The sequence below is a fragment of the Vulpes lagopus genome, chromosome 2 (genome assembly GCF_018345385.1).
Source record: "Vulpes lagopus strain Blue_001 chromosome 2, ASM1834538v1, whole genome shotgun sequence".
Taxonomy (NCBI): domain Eukaryota; kingdom Metazoa; phylum Chordata; class Mammalia; order Carnivora; family Canidae; genus Vulpes; species Vulpes lagopus.
In genome coordinates this window covers 149,695,556-149,717,100 of record NC_054825.1, presented here as the reverse complement: position 1 = coordinate 149,717,100, position 21,545 = coordinate 149,695,556, and the positions used below count along the sequence as shown (strand labels likewise).

General features: G+C 38.9%; 1 protein-coding gene and 1 pseudogene across 23 annotated transcripts in view; one reads left to right on the top strand and one right to left on the bottom strand.

The window, feature by feature from the left end:
- The window catches only part of GLIS3 (GLIS family zinc finger 3), a 622,522-nt gene that overhangs the window by 215,593 nt on the left and 385,384 nt on the right, over positions 1–21,545 (top strand). The gene's annotated exons all lie outside the window — the stretch shown is intronic.
- Positions 17,900–19,392, bottom strand: LOC121475870 (annotated as a pseudogene).

Below are 21,545 nucleotides of genomic sequence, written 5' to 3'. Positions count from 1 at the left end.
TCCATTGCTCAAGAGCCACATCTGCTACTGGCCTACTGTATTAGACAGTGAGGCTCCAGGTTGTAAGACATGGAAAGAAAGATTTTAGGCAATGAATGAACCAAAAGTATTTCTTCAGCTGAATGCTGAGTGAATGGAACAAGTACTTGACTAATAAGATGGGCTTGGGAAGGGCCTACATGTTCAATGTCAGTCTTTTAATTACTTTAATCTAGCTTGTCTGCTGGGGCCATAGGGACTTGACCTGAAAGGATAGAAATCTAAGAGTCACCTGCAGTCTTTCTGTGCAACCATCCAGTTCCCCTTTTCCCTTTCTGTTTCCACCTACTGTGCTTAAATTTCCCTACTTCTTGGGAGTCTAGGACTTAAACAGAGATAGAGTAGTCTTATTGGTGAAATTAGTTTAGTAGCTAAGAGGTTGGGTAGGTTTAGATTCCAAAATACATTCTCTTCCTTTTTATACCTTGGTTCACCTGGAGAAGGAGGAGATCTACTTTTGCCTTGAAATTACCAAGTGATATTTTATTCTAGAAAAGCCCAAATGCCAGCACATGTAAGTGATGTATTTTCATGGTTTGCATGTCACAGTTGACAAGATGGTGCTGCCTATCCCCACCCCCCATCTGTGAGTATAGACAAGTTTGAACAGGCCCTGCTTCTTTTTTCTTGGTTAAGCATTATCTTATGTTCTTTGGGTTGCTCTTGCAGAACACCAATACAAGCATAAAGTGAAAGTACCCCCATTTAACTTTGATCTCAGTCTGCCCTGTGGAGGAAGGACTGGAGTGGTGGGGGTAGGGAGTGGCTAAGTTGTCAATAACCAGGAAATAAAATGGAAGTATGGCTTTAATGCCTCCCACGTAAATTTCCCCACCCCTAATTTCTATCTATTTTCTTTCCTATGAAGTGGGGAGTTTGATTAGGTGAGGAATCTCGTGTTCTCCAAAAGAATGTATTCTCTGTTCTTTGTGTGCAGTGGAGAAGGTGGAGGGGGTGCTGATGGTGCTAGTGGTGAATTGAGGACTGTTGGTTCTGTAGTTATCTGGCTTCTCTTAGAAATGTGCGGCCAGGGCAGCCCAGGTGGCTCAGTGGTTTAGCGCCGCCTTCAGTCCAGGGTGTGATCCCGGAGACCCAGGATTGAGTCCCACCCATGTCAAGCTCCCTGCATGGAGCCTGCTTCTCCCTCAGCCTGTGTCTCTGCCTCTCTCTCTCTCTCTCTCTCTTTCTGTCTCTATGAATAAATAAATAAAATCTTAAAAAAAAAAGTGCAGCCAGAGACCCTTGGGTCTTATGAAATCTATGGTACTTCGGTAGTCCTTGTTTCTGGGTTTCTGTGTTTCAGACATTGTTTCAAGTGTTGCTCATCTGTGGTCTTCTAACAGAGAGATGGCAGGGTCTCTGCTGGTGAGAGGCAAAGAAGTACCTAGAATGTTTGGGGAGAGGTTATGTGGCAAAGCAGGGGATAGTTGGGAGATGGCAAACTCACAAGGGTCCATTGGTTTTTGCTGGAGTAAGTTTGTTTGCTGGATGACATCTGGGGCTTTGTGATGGTAAGCTGAAGAACTATGTTTAGTAATAGGATTGGGGAAGTACAGAGGTTGAATTATTACCGCATGTAAGGAATGTTGGAAGGTTGCTTGGATAAAAGAGAAAAGAAAGAAAAGAATCCAAATAATGTTATACTAGGGTAGCCCAGTATTTTGTCTTCAAGTGGCTTCACATTTTTAAAATATATTTACCATTGTAGAGTGATTTTAAAAAATGAACAAATAAAACCTAAAATCACCCCCAAATCCTGCCACTCAAAATCAATAAGCCTGTTTTTCTGTAGTTTCTGTGAGTTCCAAGAGGTGATTTATGAATGAACATGGTCCTCTTGGAAATGAGGTCCTTAGAAGCAAAAGGCCATCTTCTAAAGAAACAAATTCTTGAACCACCATGAATAATCTTCTTCTTCTTCTTCTTCTTCTTCTTCTTCTTCTTCTTCTTCTTCTTCTTCCTCTTCCTCTTCCTCTTCCTCTTCCTCTTCCTCTTCTTCTTCTTCTTCTTCTTCTTCTTCTTCTTCTTTTTTTTAAAAAGTAAACGTTTATTTTGGAATAATTTTAGATTTATGGAAAAGTTGCAAAGATAGAGATAAGCTCTGAAAATGGGCCTCCATCACCCACCAGCAGGCCAGCTCACTGACTAAGATGAATGGATTAATAATGAACTTTAGGGTATTTCCTAGTTGCTTCATACTGGCCAGTATTACCTAAATTACCTTATATTGCTTTTAACTAAACTCCAGACTTCATTCAGATTTCATGAGTTCATTGTGGATCATTTATTAGTTTATTGAAGTTATTTTTTAAAGTTTAATACTGTGATACTACTTTATTTATATAAGTAATGCTTATTTTTCTCTGAAAACAAAATATATATTTTTTTCATTGTTAGAAATTAGGAAAATATTGAAAAACATAGAAGATAAAATAAAATTGATTGTAGCCCCATCCCTGATCAAGTTTTGTGTTGTGTATTTATGTATGCATTAGCAAATGAGGTTTATTATGTCCACAGTATAGTTGTAAATTGCGTATTTTTCATATGATATTACCTTAGGAGAAATTTATTTAATTAAAAATTTTGACACCAAATGTGTAATTACTCATTCTTCTATTGGTAAATAGCCCTTAGGCTCTTTCTAATTTTGCCTACTGTAAATTATATTTGATATGAAATGTGTTATGTAGATCCTTTACTGCTTCTCTGATGATGTTCTCAGGATAATTTCTAGGATTGGAATTACTGGATCAGTAGGCTTCCCTTATGTATGCTAAGTTATCATCCAGAAACATGGCACCCATTTATATTCCCAAAGTATCCACTGAGATACTCACCTTACTTCATTTGTATTAGCATTGAACATCATAATTTTTAGTCTTTCACACTTTGATAGGTAAAAATTTGGATATCTTAAGTATTCTAATTTACATTTCTCTGTTACTCAAGTTTGGCCAGATAAATATTCACCCATATTTTCTTTGCTTATATAAATTAACATCTTTAATTAAAGTTTTGAATCATCATTAATTAAATTTATATTTACTGAATAGTAGGGTATAAAGATCTAAAAAGACTTTTTTTTACATAGGCCATGTTCCCCAAAACTGTAATTGAATACTGCCTATCTTGCTTTCACTGAACTGTGATGTTCTTTTTTTAAAGGAGTGTCTCTATCTGGGGTCACTTATCTGTTCCAGTGACTTCTCTGTATCTTTGGCCAATGCCATTATTATTTTACCTTTAGAATTCTTTTATTAAGAGCTTGGGAAAATTCCTTATCTTTTTATTCCAAAATGTTTTAGCTTTTCCGACCATTCCAGATGAACTTTGGAACTTTTTAAAAATAATTTCCAAAGAGGAATATATACTGTCCAGTTTCACTGTAATTGCTTTATAATTGCTAGTCTTCTCAATCAGTAAAATGGCATGTTTCTATATTTAGTCTTGTAAAAAATTTTGTATTTCTCAAGGTGATTTATAACTTTCTTTAGATAGATCCTACACATTTCTTACTAAAATTACTTTATGCTTTGTTGTTGTTGATGTTGTTGCTACTATGAATGGAATTTTCATTTCTGCATATTTTGTGATTGATTTTTATTGGTAGATCTTATTACGTAGTGTTTGGACTTTATCTTTCTTTGTACCCTTTGTGTCTAGCACATTATGTGACATGCACTAAATGTTAAATAAATGTTTGGTGAAATGAATAATTGATTTTCATAGATTTACTTTGTTATTCAGTCACTATTGAGTTCTTACTTAATTCAGTTAGCCTTTTAGTTTGTAATCTTGGACTTTCTCAGTATACTATCATGTTCTATAAGTAATGATTACTCTGCTACTTTTGATATTTATTTATTTATTTATTTATTTATTTATTTTTAAATTTATTTATTTATGATAGACACACAGAAAGAGAGAGAGAGAGGCAGAGGCACAGGCAGAGGGAGAAGCAGGCTCCATACCGGGAGACGGATGTGGGACTTGATCCCGGGTCTCCAGGATCGCGCCCTGGGCCAAAGGCAGGCACCAAACCGCTGAGCCACCCAGGGATCCCCTACTTTTAATATTTAAATGTTTTGTTTCATATCTTATTGAGATGTCTATATCCCCCCAGGTAATGCTGTTAGCTCTTAGAATATCCAGGCTGGAAAAAAAAGAGAAAAGAATATCCATGCTGATTTGATGTGATGTGAGAGATTGTGTGTATGAAAGTATTTATAATTATATATTTCTTCTGTATTGTTGAATAACATATTTTAATATCTTAGATTTATAATTTTAATCATGTAAATAATATATCCCTTTGTTCTTCTATTTTTTTTTATCATGAGGTTATTTATCCTTTTTTGAGTTCATCTTTCCATATATTTGTTTTATTTATTTATTTTTATTTTTAATTTTTTCCTCATATTTGTTTTAAAACAGCTGCCTTTAAGTTTTAAAGATACGTCCCTTGAAATAGCTGGTTGAACTGATGATACTGTTATGGAGGGGAAAATAGCCATTGAAAGAATCCAGGCAGTCATGAGATTTAAACTTTACAAAATGGTGGAGGGAAGCTATTTTCAGCACAGGTTGAAACACTGAATGGAGAATGTCGCCACTTCTCCCAAATGTATTGTTTTATGCTTAAGCCAAACTGTGAGCTGATTTGTTGAGGCTAAAGCTGCATTTACTTATTTTTTTTGGTGTCAGTATGTGAGTAAAGGATGTAAAAAAAACCCTGAGGGAAGGGACAGAGACTGTTTCATTGGACAGAATTCATGAAAACAAATGAAATGTTACTTATGGTTTGTGTCAGGAGTTAAATGGGATGGCACTTGACAGGGCTGCTTAAGAACTCCATGTAGGTTCTACAATGGCTACATGCACTTCTCTTTTAGGAATGACGGGAGGAAAAGGGTGACACCAGGCCTTACCTTTAAGGTTAGCAAATTTAGTATCAGTAGCTGCCTTTAGCCAGCAGCAGTAAGTGGGGATCCCTAAGTCCAGTCCAGGTTTGGAAAATACATCATTACTACAAGGGTGGCTGTGGTTTCCTCAGCAAGTATTCACAACTGAACTTGTAGCGGGAGCCATTAGAAAATCCCACAACAACCAAAAGTGGCACTTAGAGAAAAGTGCATGTAAATTGTAGTCACACAGGATCCCCTGTGGAGTTGTGTGGAATTATTGTACCTTAAACAGGATCTTTTAAAAAAATATTTTTAAAAATTTATTTATTCATGAGAGACACAAAGAAAGAGGCAGAGACACAGGCAGAGGGAGAAGCAGGCTCCATTCAGGGAGCCCGACGTGGGTCCCGGGTCTCCAGGATCACACCCTGGGCTGCAGGCGGCGCTAAACCGCTGTGCCACTGGGGCTGCCTAAACAGGATCTTAAGAGGCCCACTTCCTCTCTGCATTCGTGGGAACACAGTGTGGCCTGTTTCTTCCCGCAGGCGGTGACTGACTTCGTGTATATTGGTTTATGTGCGCAAAAGCACTTCAAAGACTGATCAGCAAAAGCATTATTAACTATTAAAATGGAGGAAGTATTTGAAGAGAGGTTGTTACTTATTAGACTCCTATATTAAATGGGCCCCTACCTGCAGTGGGGTGTTTCCTTTTCCTATCAGATAGGGGAGGAAGAAACACAGCCAAGAATGACTTTTCCCTGATTATTCTTCATGTAGTTTGCTAATCAAACTGGAAAAAGGAAAAATAAATGCCAGAGTAAGGAATAGAAGATATGCAAATGAACAGAATGTGTGAGCCCTAACTACCTTGATAGTTGGAATTATGCATCAGACCTACCCTACTTGGGAGTATTTTTCCAGTATTTTCTTGGACAGGTGCTCTGAGGTGACTTAGAGATGAAAAGGGAGGTCTCTATCCCAGGAGCAGTCAACAAGCAGGGTACACTTAACTAAACTAAGGAGAATTTGGTTTATGATAAAAATATCAAGTACTGTGGGAGTCCAGAGGAACTGGAGGAATGTAAGAGGTAGAGGGTTTTTGAGCTTTTCAGTCCAGAGATGTATTTGTGGAAGAAGGCCCTGCCAGGCCTGGACAACAGCAGGGGCACAGCCCTGGGGGGGGGGGGGGGTGTTGTATATATGGAAATGTTCAGGCTGGGAGGCTAGACCAGGAAGGTCCTTCAGTGCAGTGTTTACTGTTGGCAGAGGTAAGTCATTGAAGGACGTCAAGGAAAGCAATACCACATTTCGAACGGTTTCTACACCACTTTGACAGCAAATGACCATGAATTTGGGGAAAGACTAACAAATGCATTTGGATGGCATTTAGACATTACCTCAATTTCCAAAACATCTCTTTCTCCATGTCACTTAGAGTCTTACAGAGTTACTCTTTTATTTCCTCCCTTCTTCCCCTATGTATTCATCTGTTTATTCATTCACTTAGGGAAAAAATGCTCAGCATCCACTGTTATATCCTTGCATGTATATAGCTCCGTGTACTTTTCAAGGTGCCTTTACAAAATTGTATTTACTTCCTGTAAATATACTATGAAGTTGGGGCTAATTTTATGGTTCTTCTTTTATAGATGAAGAACCTGAAAATTGCTCCCAGTCAAAAGCTGGGAAGTGGTGAATTTAGACCAGAATTTTGGTCTTTTGATTTCTTAAACAAATGTGGCTTCCTACTTTTGTACAACACTTAATACTGTGTGGAATGCTAATGTTGTAGGCCACAATTATCTGTACTTGAAGAGAGGTGAGGACAGTCTTTGTGGAGTCTGAGGTCACACACCTACCAAGCAGTAGAATTCCCCTCAACCAGTGTGATCTGGACTGGTAATTGTTCAGACAATTAAAAAAATTGGTTCAAGTGGGAAATCCTAAAGTTGCTATATATACCTTCCTTCCACAAATTATAGCAACTTAAAGGATTTAAATGCATATTTATTTGCCAGTCTTTTGATGTAGGACCAAGGTCTTTTTTGTGATTAAGGGTCTTCTTCTTGGGAGTCCACTTCAATCATTTTTCTTGCATAACTCTTCTATAATTTAAAATTATTGATTTCTTTAATGTGTAGTGAGAACTTAAAAACATTTGTGAAGCAATCTTGAGTGTAGAACCATTTTAGAGTTTTCAAGCTCCCACCTAAACTCTTTTGCAGATACTTTCCCCACACCTAATTCAGGTTTTAGAAAGCCGTCATTTTTTTTTTCTCTTTCCAATGTAGCCATGTAGAATAACAACCTGCCTTCTTTTTCTACTCATTTTATGTAATCCTTAAGCAAATTATATAAATATAACAGCATACAAGTCATAAACACGTCTGTCATACATGGGTTTGAGAACAAACATAGTGATTCTAGGTAAATATCCAACTCATATTGGATGAGGTGGGGATGGAAGTAGAATGGCATATTAGAAAGTAGCCTCCTAGCCAGAGCACTTGCTGTCCCATGGGGGACAGTCTGTGTACCCCACAGAGGGAAGGGGGGACAACAGTTGTGCCAATGAGTTGGTTAAGAGAGACTCCGCTGCAATGTAACCTATGGCAGTTTGTACCACTACAGTTTTGAGCCAAAGTGGGCTCAGGTGATCCAGACAGTCTGATGGATGGCTCAGGATGCTAGTTGGGGCTGGAAAGATGGATGACATTTAGGAAGAGGAGTTCGTGTGTGTGTGTGTGTGTGTGTGTGTGTGTGTGTGTGTGTGTGATAGAGACAAAGTAGGAAACAACCAGATGTTCTCAGCAAAGGAAAGAAGCCCACTTCCTTATAATATAAAAAAGTGGATAATCAGATCAAATCCTCTTCTGAATTCTGCCTCATGTAGGAAATCTCAGATGGGTTTGGTGAGGATTTTGATTTGCTTCCTCATGCAGGTAAAATCGTTGTGGTAGTTAGAAACATAGACAGTTACTCAGTCTCCCTCTCTTCACCTGCAATGTGGACTACATTTAATGCATCCCAGGCAGATCATCCCTATTTTAACAGAACTGCCAGGGAGGCATTTATGATTTCCCTTAGCAATCCACTCTGATGTTCTGGCCCTCTGTGATAGCCCTTCACACATTTAAAAATGATGACTAAATCTATCTTCCAGTGTCTAGGTTGGATTATCCCAAAGTGATAGAATCATCATGTTGTACATTTTATATTCTAAATTTATGAAGTAGAAAGAAACATTACAAAGCATACATTTCTCATCCATAATTTCAAATCATTCATGAAGGGTGTTGGTACTGTATGCGTAGATGTATGTTAGTACTGTGTGTGTGTGTGAATGCGCACATGAACATAAATATGGGTCTAAAACACAGTGTGTAAATATAATATAAACACACAAATGCACTCATATACATCCACAGACAACATAGCTTTTGAGAGACATTTGATTGGATAAAGTGCCAAAGGCAGGCTCTCAGGTGTAGCCTGGAAGTCAGAAGGTCAAGGTTCTGTCTGCTGAGATCACCTGACAGAAGGGAAAATTGATTGTTTGATGCTCTTTCACCTCAGTCACTTCTCACTGATCCTTTCTGGCCACTTCCTGCTCCTTCCTATGCTTTGTACTCTGTCTTGATTGAACAAGATCTGACTCTCATATCAGTTTGCTAAGCTCCTTCTGATTATTAAATGGGCTTGCTACTAAAAATGGATTCATGTGTTGGTCTCCTTTGGGTTATTTGTTTTTAAGAAAGGACTTGTAGAGTTGGAAGGCCTTGAAGACAGAAGGTCTTGACGACTGAAGGCTGGAGTCTCTAACATTGGGCCAAGTGGCTGCAGGGCCAGTCATGGTAGTTTGTCTGCAATACACTGAAATTTTATTGGTTACATGCAAAGCAGGCTTTTCAGTATGTGTGGCTTAATGAGAGCAGTGCCATCTAATAGAAATACAACATAAGCCACACATAAGAGCTACATATGTAATTAAAATGTTTTAATAGGCTCATTAAAAAAAGTAAAAAGAAACAAGTGAGAGTAACTTTAATAACATATTTTATTTAACACATCATATCTAAAATGCTGTTTTAAGGATTTATTTATTTATTTATTTATTTATTTATTTGAGATACAGAGAGAGGCAGAGACATAGGCAGAGGGAGAAACAGGCTCCCTGTGGGAAGCCCAATGCAGAACTCAATCCCAGGACCCTGGGATCACAACCTGAGCCGAAGGCAGATACTCAACCACTGAGCCATCCAGGCATCCCTAAAAATGCTATTTTAACATATGATCAGTGTACAAAAATTACTGAGATATTTTCCTTACTTTGTGTGTTTCATCTTCAGTATTGATATGTATTTTGTACAGTGCATCTATGGCTGGTGGCTACCCTTTTGGGTGGTACAGGTCTAGAGAGTGCCCCATTGTGAGAACAGGGAGCATGTTATCTCAAAGTGTTGGATCCCACTGGATACAGGAAGCCATTTAGATGACTGCCATTAGCTAGGCAGTTTCATGGTATGTGTTGGTCATGCCTTGTAAGTAACCGGAATCAACATTCTGTCAAGCATGGGGCTTTGGAACGCCACTGTGTGTTTGATTTCACCTCAAAGGGAGCAGATTGATTCCTATAGAGCTCTAAATAAAAAGAATTGTTCTTTAGAAAGAGTCTTGTTGAGCAACAGGTATAGGATTTCCTGGATAATGGCCTAGCCTGAGCAGATTTTCTATAGATTGTCTAGCGCACATTTTTTTTTTTTCTTCCTGGAGATGCCCTAGAATGAGATGGTAAAAAACAGCATGTGTTTCAGTGGAGGATTAGAAGAGACACCACATTTCTGAAACTGACCAGGTTAGAAGTTGTTTCCAGGGGTCCAGGATGGATTGGGATGTGTCCAGAGCAGCAAACTGGCTTTCCCCTATTGCTTAGACCCCTAGGGGAGCCTTGTCAGTTCCTTTGCATTACTTAAGGACCCAAAGCCGCAAGATAAATATGGTGTACTTTTACTCTAAGGCTTAGGAAAAGAGCAGAAATATTATTTTTGTATTAAAACAATTGTGGCTGTATTATGAGTATAGTGCAAAATTGCATTGCATTTTAAAACATAAAACATAAGTCTTATAAAAAAAATGACAGCAAATTGCTTCAGGACACACCATCTTTTTCCTTGGGTCTTGGGCTTAGAGCTCATTTCCCTTTGTTTGTTGGGAATACCTGTTAGCAGCTCTGCCTTTCCTGCCTATCCCACCACATATCGTCCAGTCTTGAGTTTAATGCACCGTCAGGTTCTGGAGGATGCACAAAAGGCAAGAACACCCTGATGAGGCCACAGTTACAAAAGGGGATTTTCCAGTGGTGGAGAAATTCATTTGAAATCAGTATTTTGAACGAAAAGGATAACAAATGCCTGGTAAGATTACTTTCAGTCAAAATTTAGTTTAAGAAACACATGCACACACACACACACATACATACATACACATTCTTCACTTGAGAGTAGCCAAAGTTCATGTTCCCTCCATGTCATTTTTTTTATCTTAATATTTCTTGTAGTGAAATTTGATAAGCCAGGGCTATGTTATTTAGACAGTTGTTTTATTCCTTTTAGGATTCCAACTTGTGTTTTAAATCTTTTCAAACATTTTTGCTTTACTTTGATTATAAGACTAATGCATTCTGGTTGTGTGAAGAAAAGATAGTTCCCTATTAGTGTTGTGATCTTATAATCTTGTTTATTATTATTGCTATTTTTAAAAAGATTTTATTTTTAAGTTATCTCTACAACCAACATGGGGCTCAAACTCAGAACCCCAAGATCAAGGGTTGCACATTCTACCAACTGAGCCAGCTGGGTGCCCTGATGATTCCTTTTTGAAAATTTTTTTTCTTTCTGGAGGACAAACAGTAGGAACAGAGGATAAAAGTGATGCTTCAGATGATGAGATAATCCTAAAAAAGATATGTATGTCTACCACTTACATATTATAAGTCTTACCATTTGCAATTGGATGAGCAAAAAAGGTCAGAAATGATTTAGCATGAAAAAAGATAAAGTTAAAAAGAGTAATCTAGAGAATATAATGTAGGTAGGTGAGACAGGGGCTATCAGACTTTATTCTGGTAAAGTTCTAACGATTCAGAGTTAGGAAATGCGTGATACCCTTTGCTGGCACTCACAAAATCTAGTGATCACAGTGGATAATGCTCACGCCATGGTCCTCTTTTTTACTGCACCTAGGCGTAGCCTCACCATACTTTTTATTCAGCTATTGATATAGTCAAATGGAAACCTATTTAGTATCCTGGTATAATGTAATAAGAGAGACTGGTAATAGAAAAACAATAAAAAAACCTTTGGATCATTTTTTTGGTAATGCTCTCTGAAAAGGAGAGGATGGAACCTAATGATTATCAGATCTCCACAGCTCCCAAAGTCCAGACCTTCTGTTCTCCTGAATTTAAGGACAGATAGCACGAGTGTAATGCTTCTCAACTTGGATGCCAGGGTCTCCACAATTGTCATGTGTTGGGATGGTTGTCCCAGATATTTTCTCGTTAATGATGAAAGTACTAGAGCTGGCTCCCAGGTCTCTAGTAATGGCACGGAGCCCATACGTGAGGTCTGCTCATGGGAGTGCAGAAGTATGAGAACTTCATCTTCCCCAGCCATGGAGGAAAAGAAGCTGTGACTGTGGTCAGAGAGAGCAACGGTCTAATGATTTGTTTGGGACCAGCTTACTCATGGCAGAGAATTCACAGCCACGGCAGCTGCAGTAGTTACAGTACTTACCATGTGTCTCTCTGCTGGGCATTTCAAGACTCTGAACCCCAAGGCAAGCCTGACTCATGGAATGCTCTGGGGCACGAGTGCTGAGGGTGGAATTAAAGAAAGCCACCTCTGGAAGAAGGACGTCAAGTGGGCACACAACACGGTGGACAGGAGATGCTGACTCACAAGGAATGGCTCGGGGTTAGAGCCCTCATTGAGAAAACTGTTCGTTTTCCTGTTGTCAGGAACTGAGAACACTGGTGGCACTTTTAACTTGCTGTCCATAAATGAATGGTTAAGGTTTCTTTGGTTGCTTCACAGAGGCCTTGTGAGTTTAGGTAGCCACCGTGGTTTTTTAGCACTGCAGGCTGGGGGAAGATTTGGCACTTTTCAACTTTTTTTTTTTTTTTAAATTGTAAACTGGTAGATGGAGGTGTTTTTCATTTTTTAAAAAAGATATGTATCTGGGTGGCGCAGTGGTTTAGCGCCTGCCTTTGCCCCAGGGCGTGATCCTGGAGACCCAGGATCGAATCCCACGTTGGGCTCCTGGTGCATGGAGCCTGCTTCTCCCTCTGCCTATGTCTCTGCCTCTCTCTCTCTCTCTGTGTGACTATCATAAATAAATAAAAATTTAAAAAAAATAAAAAGATATGTATGTATGTATGTATGTATGTATGTATGAGAGACACAGCAAGAAGGCAGAGACATAGGCAGAGGGAGAAGCATGAAGCCTGATGTGGGACTCAATCCCAGAACTCTGGGATCACACCCTAAGCCAAAGGCAGAGGCTCAACCACTAAGCAACCCAGGCGTCCCTGGAGGTGTGTTTCAGAAAGGAAGTTCCAGTTACAGTTTTGGGGGATGATTAACACCTTTCATGTGAGCAGGCTCTCTCATTCTCAAAGCAAAAGGAGGATATTCCCATGCATACTCTTATTCCCAGCAAAGTAACAGCTCTGTAGCCTTCTGCTCCAGCTCTGCTCTGGGCAGAGGCTGGGAACAGGGGAGAGATGAACACCAATTGCCTGTGAAGAGATCACTCCTGTCCTGCGGTCTTCTCAGGTTCACATTTTTTCACGTGGCCTCTTACAAAGCTCTGTGTGGACCAGCTTTGCACCAAACAGGCTGAGAAGTCCCAGTTCCTTTCACAGAAAGCGTGGCCCTGAAGGCCTGGCCCTGACATTGTGCTTGCTGCCCCGGAAGCAGGACAGGATAGCAACAGGACATGTCTGGGGAAAATTTTTCTAGAGCATTCTAAGGTAGAAATTCTGAGAAAGGAGATCTGGGCAGTCACTGGTCAAAGGTAGAATAAAGAGAGTGCGTGGGAGACTTGGCCTGCCAGTGTGAAATCTGTGGGGCTGGTCCATTAACTAAGGAAGGCAGAGTTACTAAAAACCACACCACGCTATATGAAGTGCTGGAGTAGCAGAGGACTAGAAAAGAGGAAATATGCATCCAGTGTTTCCAAAAAGAAGAAGAGAGAAATGAACCTGTCACTTATAATTATCTTAATTTAATCTCAAGGGAAGCAGTGGAAAAAAAATGAAAACCAAAAGACATGTCTTCCAAGAGTATTAAGTTGTGAAAATCAAGAGCTTGATAAACCATGTTTAAAAACTTACCTTTATGAAATTGGGGGTAAAAAAAGTAATAGAATTTGATAATGAAGGTACTATATTAAAATAACTGTACTTGTGGTCTAAATAATTAATCCAGGCCAATAAAGAGCCCACTTACAGGTTTTCAGCCCTACTTAAGGGCTCATTAATAGTCTGACATAGAGCTATCTTCTGGCTCTAACTTGAAACTATTTTTGTTTCGTTTTATTTTGCATACTTACTTTTAAAAATATCTGTAGTCATGGTATAGACTTAATGCTATGTTCTGATTTTTTGTCAGTTAATTTAAAGTTGCCATGAGTGGTTAGTCATGCTTCCTGTTGTCATAATTTTTATGGCTGTGTAATATTCCACCTGGAGACTATACTTCACTATGCCTGTTGTTAGATGCTTAGGTTATTACAAAAGGGCATCCTCACTAGTGCAAATAACCTGCTGCAAACCTCTTTGCATTACACACCTTTTCTGCTTAGTTTGGACTACTTCCTTAAAATTGTTTTTGAGTAGGATGTGTGAAGGAAATGAATGTCTTGTTGACTCTATCCTTATTGTCAAATTGCTTTCTAAAACATTTCCGCGATTTTCACATGGTGCAGTAAGCATGGATGTGGCCACTTGTGCCTAATGGGGTTATACTGCGTGAGAGATTCCCTAGATTTAATGCAACTGGAAATAATTCTCACCAGAGGTGGTGGTGAGTCACTTCCCAAGGGAATCCTGGTCCGAAAAAATATTTTTAATGAATTGCTATGAACAAAAGGAAGACAATCAACTGCCACTCAGAACTTTAGATAGCCTCCAATGGAAGGATTTAATCTTTTAGTTGGCACTGTCTTATGTAAGACCTTAAACTGGGGCCCGAAAACTGAGGAGTAAATAAAATTTTAATAAATTGAATTTTTGCACCTAAAAATGCCTCACACCTAAATAATATTTGTGAGTAAATGAAATGCATGGGAAACTTGTCGTTGAAAGTAAGCCTGAAGTGATTTTTTTTTTTTTTGATCATGTGGTGGAAATGAGACTGTTCTGCTTGAAATTTTAGATGTTTTTCCACCCAGGTTTTCTTAAAATGAGGTATGCTTCTACAGTTCACTGCTACAGCCAATATTTGCAAATACTGTAACAAAAAACTGTTTAAACACAAAAACAAATATTCAGTCTGTCACATCCCAACCCATGTGGAAAGGGAAACACTTTGTAAAAGTGGGAAATCTTAATATTATAAATTGTTCGGTTGGAGCAGGAACTGTTTAAAAACTCACAACTTTAATAAGTGAAGGAGACATGCTGATGTAAACCACAAACATGTTTAGCACATGAGATCATTCAGCCTCCTTCTCACCTTCAAAACAAAAGGTTTTCCTTTTTCTCTGGTTTTTGCTTGTCCCCCTCCTTTCTTTCTTTTTTCTCTCTCTCTCTTTCTTTTATTTTTTTTGACAACCACGTCAAGTTTTCCTGGCTGCGGCCAGGGAGCAGCGCTCCAACTATTAAGCTGTGTGAGAGCGGTGAACTTGCTCAGCAAGGATCATTTGTCTCCAGTTGTCAACAAAGGTTTGTTTTACTAGGAACAATGACGGCGCAGGTTTGTGCAGAGTGTTGTGTGCAAAAGCGTTAATCAGTAAGCAGCTTGAGCCATACTCAAAATCTCTTTTACACAGTTATTTTGCTCTTTAGGGGTGATTGTTGTCTCTGTCAATTGGCACTATCTGAAAAAGAAGTTCATCAGTATGCCGGGATGCTCTCTGCAGAGAAGGCTTGACTCAGTCCTCTGTTCCTTTCTTTGGTTCTCTTTAATCAGTGTTCGCCAGCGCACAGCCCTGCCACTATTGATGTTTAAGTATAGCGAAGTGATTAAGCGATAATGATCTTGGTTTGCATCTTAGATGACAGATTGTGCCAGCTTTGGGGATACCTCAGTGCCCTGGGATGGAGTGCATTTTTCATATACTCACACACGCATTCACACACCCCTCACACTCACAGTGGACCTTGATTCCAAGGAGTACAGAATGGACAACTGTTGGCCATTAGAAAGGGTGCTAGCCTTGAGCCAGTAGGAGTGACTGGGGGTGAATGAATTCTTCTGCTCTGTTTGGCACTTACCAAAAGGACCGAATCACTACAAGAAACATTCTGAGCTTACTCCCAGCATGGCTAAATTGCTGAGATCAAGTTGTTAGATACAGAGCTTGATAAAAGTTTCGATTTGAGTCCTAAGCAGTGGCATATCTGTGAGGCTTCTCCCTGAATGCACATTTTAGGAGAACTTCCCCAGCCCTGCTCATTCAGTGACCCCCCTCATCACATCTTTATTAAGTTCAGTGGGGTACTACTTTCCACACCTCACTGAGGCAGACCAGGCTGACACCAGGGAGGATCTGGAGTGGCATGGTTTCCAGTCCTTCCAACTCTAGACAGTGTTGTGAGAGGCAGAGTGTAATGCCTAAAAGCTTGGACCAGAAGGTCTAAAGTCAGAGATACCAGTATTCTAATTTTGACACTGTCTCTTTATAGTCATATGACCTTGAGCAAGCCAGTTAACCTCTTAGTATTAAGAATGAGTATATAAGTAATGGGCTAATGTAATAATAACACTCACTATATCCTGGGTACTATGCTTAAGCATGTTACATATGCTCTTTCATGTACTTGACAACAATGCGTTGGGATACATCTTCTTATATCTTGAATTTACAAATGAAGAAACGAAGACCCGAGAGGTTAAAAATCTTACTGTAGGTGACATAGTTGGTATGCAGCAATCAAACAACTATATCTCTTGAACCATATTTATTCCACTATACCATCCTGCCTCTCCTGAAACTGCATGGTATGATGTCTTGTGTACCAGAATTTCTGCTTTTGAGAGGTTGAATAAATGAGGTTGAAAAGGTTGACCAAGGAGCTCCCTGGGTTTTAAACTTGTGTTTGCTTTTACCTCTAGTGGTTGGGGAGTAGGGGGAGGATAGAGCTATCAGAAATGGCAGTCTAACTCATCACTGGTCAAAGTGGTCTCCAGCAGCAAGTGCTTTAGAGGTGTGAGAAATTGAAAGGATTACCAAAGGCTCAGGCATTCCATAGACAGACTTCTCTCCAGGGGGTCTGTGAAGTAATAATAGCAATGATAATGCAGGAAAACCCATGTGAGGGTCTAGGGAGTCACTTTAGTTAAAGGTCTTTGAACTTGGAGGCTGAGGGCATCACAGGATTTGTACACCCGGACTGTAACAGTCACACCAAGTCTTGGGGTGTGAGTGTTTGGAAATGCCCCTTGAAGCATACCATAAGCCCTGTGGGCTTCATTGCCCTTGAGCAGAGCTTCCCTTAGTCAAAGTTGGAGGGAGTTGGAGGTTCTGGTCTCCTCAAGATTGGCAAACCTAGGATAGCACCTGAACAGGAAGGGTCAGTCCCACTACAAAGACAAACCTTTTTGGAAGAGACCTGGCAAGTGCCTAGATCGGAGTTTTCTGTAATAATGGTGGCTAGCTGTTACTTCTGGGTGTTTGGCTGGAGATTGTCACAAAAGAAGCAGTAGTTAACCAAGAGGATCAAAGAATCCATCTCGTCTGCCAGTCTTAAAGATTGAAGGTAATTTGAGAATGCTCTCTTTGAAAAAGGGTGTCACCAATGTATTCATATAATTGGTGTCAAAATGATGTAACTGGTCATCAGAGCTCATCCTTTTCATTAATATAGGCATTACAGTCATGTGGTGGTCTTGGGAGCAGAGTTTTGATTATTAGAGTAGAAAAGAAATTGTCCCAAACCCAGAAACATTTTGCCTGCATTCTGATTTCCACTAAGGTATATTAGGATTAACAGTCTTCTCTCTATGGTCACGGTGTCCTGGGCAAAAAAAATTTATTTATTTATTTATTTATTAATTATTTATTTATTTATATCTTTAAAAATATTTATTTATTTATTTATTCATGAGAGAGAGAGAGAGAGAGAGGGGCAAAGACACAGGCAGAGGGAGAAGCAGGCTCCATGCTGGGAGCCCGACATGGGACTCGATCCCAGGACTCCAGGACCGTGCCCTGGGCCAAAGGCAGGCGCCAAACAGGTGAGCCACCCAGGGATCCCCTCCTGGGTAATTTTAAACTGTCATTTACTAACATCTCAGTGCCAGATGTTTAAACATGACTTAGTATTTGGAAATTGTAGAAGGAAAAAAGAGAATAGGAATATAGCATTGATGGATGGTCTTCTAATTTTACATGACCTTTCTATCTCTTCCAACTTTTTCAACTTTATTATGGCTATTTCCAGAATTAATGATGACAATGATGAATAGTAGCTGTCGTTTTATATTTTTTAGTATTCTGCCTGTTGTTAGTCCTTAGGTAATGTTTACAAATTTTCTTATATTTTAACTCTTCAACAAACTAAGTTAGAGATTATTATTGCTATTTTAGTTAACACATTGAGATCCAGAGAAGTTATCTAATTGTTTACAGTCACACAGCTCATGGCAGAGTGAGGACAGGAACCATAGGAAATGTAGTGCTTAAAGTTAGACTCCTTTGTTTCATTTTTAAACAATTTTTTTGAAATAAAAAATAGTGAATTAAAAAACAAATATATATAAATCTTTTAAAAAAGCTAAAAAATTTAAAGAAATGTTTCTCTTGATTTCTGGTAACTGAAGAAAAAAGTATTGCTTGGGAAAATTAACTTTTGTAGACTGGAGTGAAGGGCTTTAATAGAAACAACTATAAGGCCTTCATCAGCTTTGTCGATGTCAGTGTTTTAAGCCCCATGCCTTCCATTACGTTCATTTGCAGTACATACTTTAATAGAATTTCCCATGATGGTCTGTGAGTTAGAAACACTATTTAATAGTACTTCCTGTGAGTGTCTATGAGTGGTAAAATCTTGATCTTTGAATGTCTGAAAATGTCTTATTTTGCCTGATTGAATGATAGTTTAGTTGGGCATAAAATTCTAGGTTGTCAGCAATTTGACTCAATATTTTGAAGATTTTAGCATAGTTGGTCTCAGTTTTGCTTTTCAAGCTTGCTAACTATATATCTAATTCCTTGAAGAGTTTTGCTTTATTCTGAGATTTTCTGTTTTATAACAGGGTACACAGATGTGGATCTATCTTTTTGTCCTGTTCATGTGTTCACTCTAAGAATTTTTCTCAAATTGTGGGAAATCTCTCCAAATATTCCATCTTTATGATCCTCTCCTTTTTTTTCTGGTGTTGTTATTAGACATATAGCAGAGCCTCTTAATCTATCTAATGAATCTCCTAATTGAATCTCAATATTTTATTTTATTTTATTTTATTTTATTTTATTTTATTTTATTTTATTTTATTTTATTTTATTCTTTTTTTTTGGGGTGGGGGGAACACATGCCTTTTATTGGTCTGAGGAGCATAACTAGTTAATAGGCTTGGGCAGAGCTTCCCTATTTGTCCTGGCTCCCATCTTCCCTCTCCTGGGAGTTTGTGACTCACCCCCAGGGAAGAAGAATATTCTGGACAGGGGTGGCAGACAGAGCCAGGATAAAAAATACAGAACTGGGGCCTGAAAGGGTATTATGGTGAAGTAGAAAACACAGGGTTATGGATAAAAAATCCATCAGGGCAGAAGAGAAGTTTCTCCACATTGGCCCCCCACCTGCCCTTGCCAGGAATGGGAGGGGGCAGGAAGCTTCAGCTGGATATTTCCTACTGTGCCCTTCATGCCATAAGCATCTCCCAGATGTTGTCCTCAGCTTCCTTCACACTCTGCTCCAGGTAGGATTTTTTCTGTTCTAGTTCTTTAATTTTTTCTTCTGCTATTTTCTGTTTTTCTAACAGTTGACTGTGAATTACCTCCTTGGACTTAAGAATAAACATTCTTCCTGTACCTTCATACATGTTAGTCTCATCTACCAAAGTCATAATCTCTGTATCTGTAAGATGTGCATGCTTTTTCGTTCTGTTTAGCTGTTCAATGTGTATGTATGCAAGCTTCACCTTCTGTTGAGTGTCAATAACTCTGGCTTAAAGTTCTGTGAAGGCCTTCTTCAACTCCAGATCCACAGGAGTCGCCATCTTGATTCACCGAATCTCAATATTTTAAAGAAAAATATATTTTCTCCTTGTTCTTCCTTCTAGGTAAAGTAAAATTATACCTCCTAGTATTATCTTCTAATTCACTGTTCTTTTGGGGTATGTCAAGATACAGATTTTATCTTAACTTATTGAATTTTTCTAGATCAGTGAGGATGCTCTCACTATCCAGGACTTTTGTTTTTCAAAATATCTATCTGTTCTGTGTTGCCTGGGTGGCTCAGTTGGTTAAATGTCCAACTCTTGGTTTTGGCTCAGGTCATGATCTCACAGGTCATGGAATCAAGCCCTGTGTCAGGCTCCAGGCTCAGTGTGGAGTCTGCTTCAGATTCTTTCTCCCTATTCTTCAGCTCCTCCCTGCTTGTGCTCTCTCTCAAATAAATAAATAAATAAATAGATAAATAAATAAATAAATAAAAACATTTATCTGTTCTTACTCTTTTTCCCCATAAATTTTTGAGTATTTTTCATGGTTATTGCTTCTTTATTCATCTTAATCATCCCAAGCCTATTTGTTTTAAACTTTATCTGGCTGTTCTATGAAATTAACTTTCATTTGGGTTGAATTCATAGTTGGATGGTTGATTAGACTTTCTCAGAATTAGATCTTTTTGTATATTTGTAATTCTAGTTTGTGGATTCCTTTCAAATGTGAGGGATTTTTTGCTTTCTTTTGTATTGTTTCTGCCTCTCATTCTCCTTCCTTGACTAATGCTCTTGTGGTTTTGCAGTTGCCTTCACTTGGTGCTTCAGGCCCTGTCCAAAACTGAGTATTATATGGTGTTTATGCTTGCTCTGTGATGGTTTGGGAAATATCACAGATTCATACAGCAAGCAGACAGTATGACTCAATTTCTCTCCTAAGACTTCTCTCCATGAATACTTGGCTGAGGAGGGCTTCAGACAGTGAGCTGGGCCCCATCTCCCTCTAGCATGTGGTGGCTGGATCTCCCTACTTCTCAGAAGTCCAGTTCTCTCTGCCCTGTCTGCTTCTGTTTTGGGAGTCCTACATTTCTTTGATCCCAGTCTGCCTTCCATTCTTCATTTCTTTTCTTTCTTTTTTTCTCTTCTCTTCTCTTCTCTTCTCTTCTCTTCTCTTCTCTTCTCTTCTCTTCTCTCTCTTCTCTTCTTTCTCTCTCTCCTACTGTCTTACCTGCCCCCCCATCCTCTTTCTTTTTGTTTCTTTTCCAGTCAGTGGAGATTTATCTGATAATATCTTACTGATCTTCTTGTTTAAAAATTCAATTTCAAAATGTAAACTATGTATTTTGATCAGAGACAATGTTTCATAGCTCGGACCTGCAGGGCTGAGCTGACCTGACCTGTATCATGTTCACTTTGCCAGTCTACCGATCTTAAAGTAGTTTTCCCAGGAATGCCCAGGTACTATTGTATTGTGATTTGCCTGTCCCTTCTAACCTTTTCTGGCAGAACTGCTTCAGAAATTAAGGGCTTTACTTTCTTCCTGGTATGACTTTGATTGGGCAATATTCAGAATAAATTTCAAGACTCCACCTTCAGTGTAAATGTCGGTATTATCTCGAGTTAAGGAGAGTAGTATTAAGAAATAAGTAAGTTTACAGAAATTATTCTCCAGAACCAATTTTCAGGAGATGCGATATTTGATATGATGTGTACCCAAGTATAAACTTCCACTTAGCTCTCATGTGTTGAAATAGCTGACAAAGCTTCATGAGTTGTTAGGGTTTCCCTTATCTTTGAAATCAGAAATAGTATTGTAGTATAGACTTTATTTATATCAAAGCTTCGACAAAAGCAAATGTTAATAAAACTGCAAAATAATTTATTATTTTCACATCTTAATGAATTCAAAGAACCAGAAACTATCCCTGCTTCAGGGTACTTTTTCAGGGTGCGAAGGTGCCGCTGTACTGTCGACAGCTCCAGCTCCTCTTCCAGAAAGTCTTTTAAAGCTCATGGTAACTTAGCTGTCATGAGAGCAGTTCATGCTCTTCCACTCAGATCCTCAAGTCTGAGGACTGGTCACGGTAATTTCCCTGGGTTAGATCTCTTGAAATGCCCTCTTTACATAAAATAACTTAATATCAACTGTTGTTTTCAGAATGATCATTTACTTATTTTTAGTTCTTTTAAAAATCTCTTGAAAAGGTAGT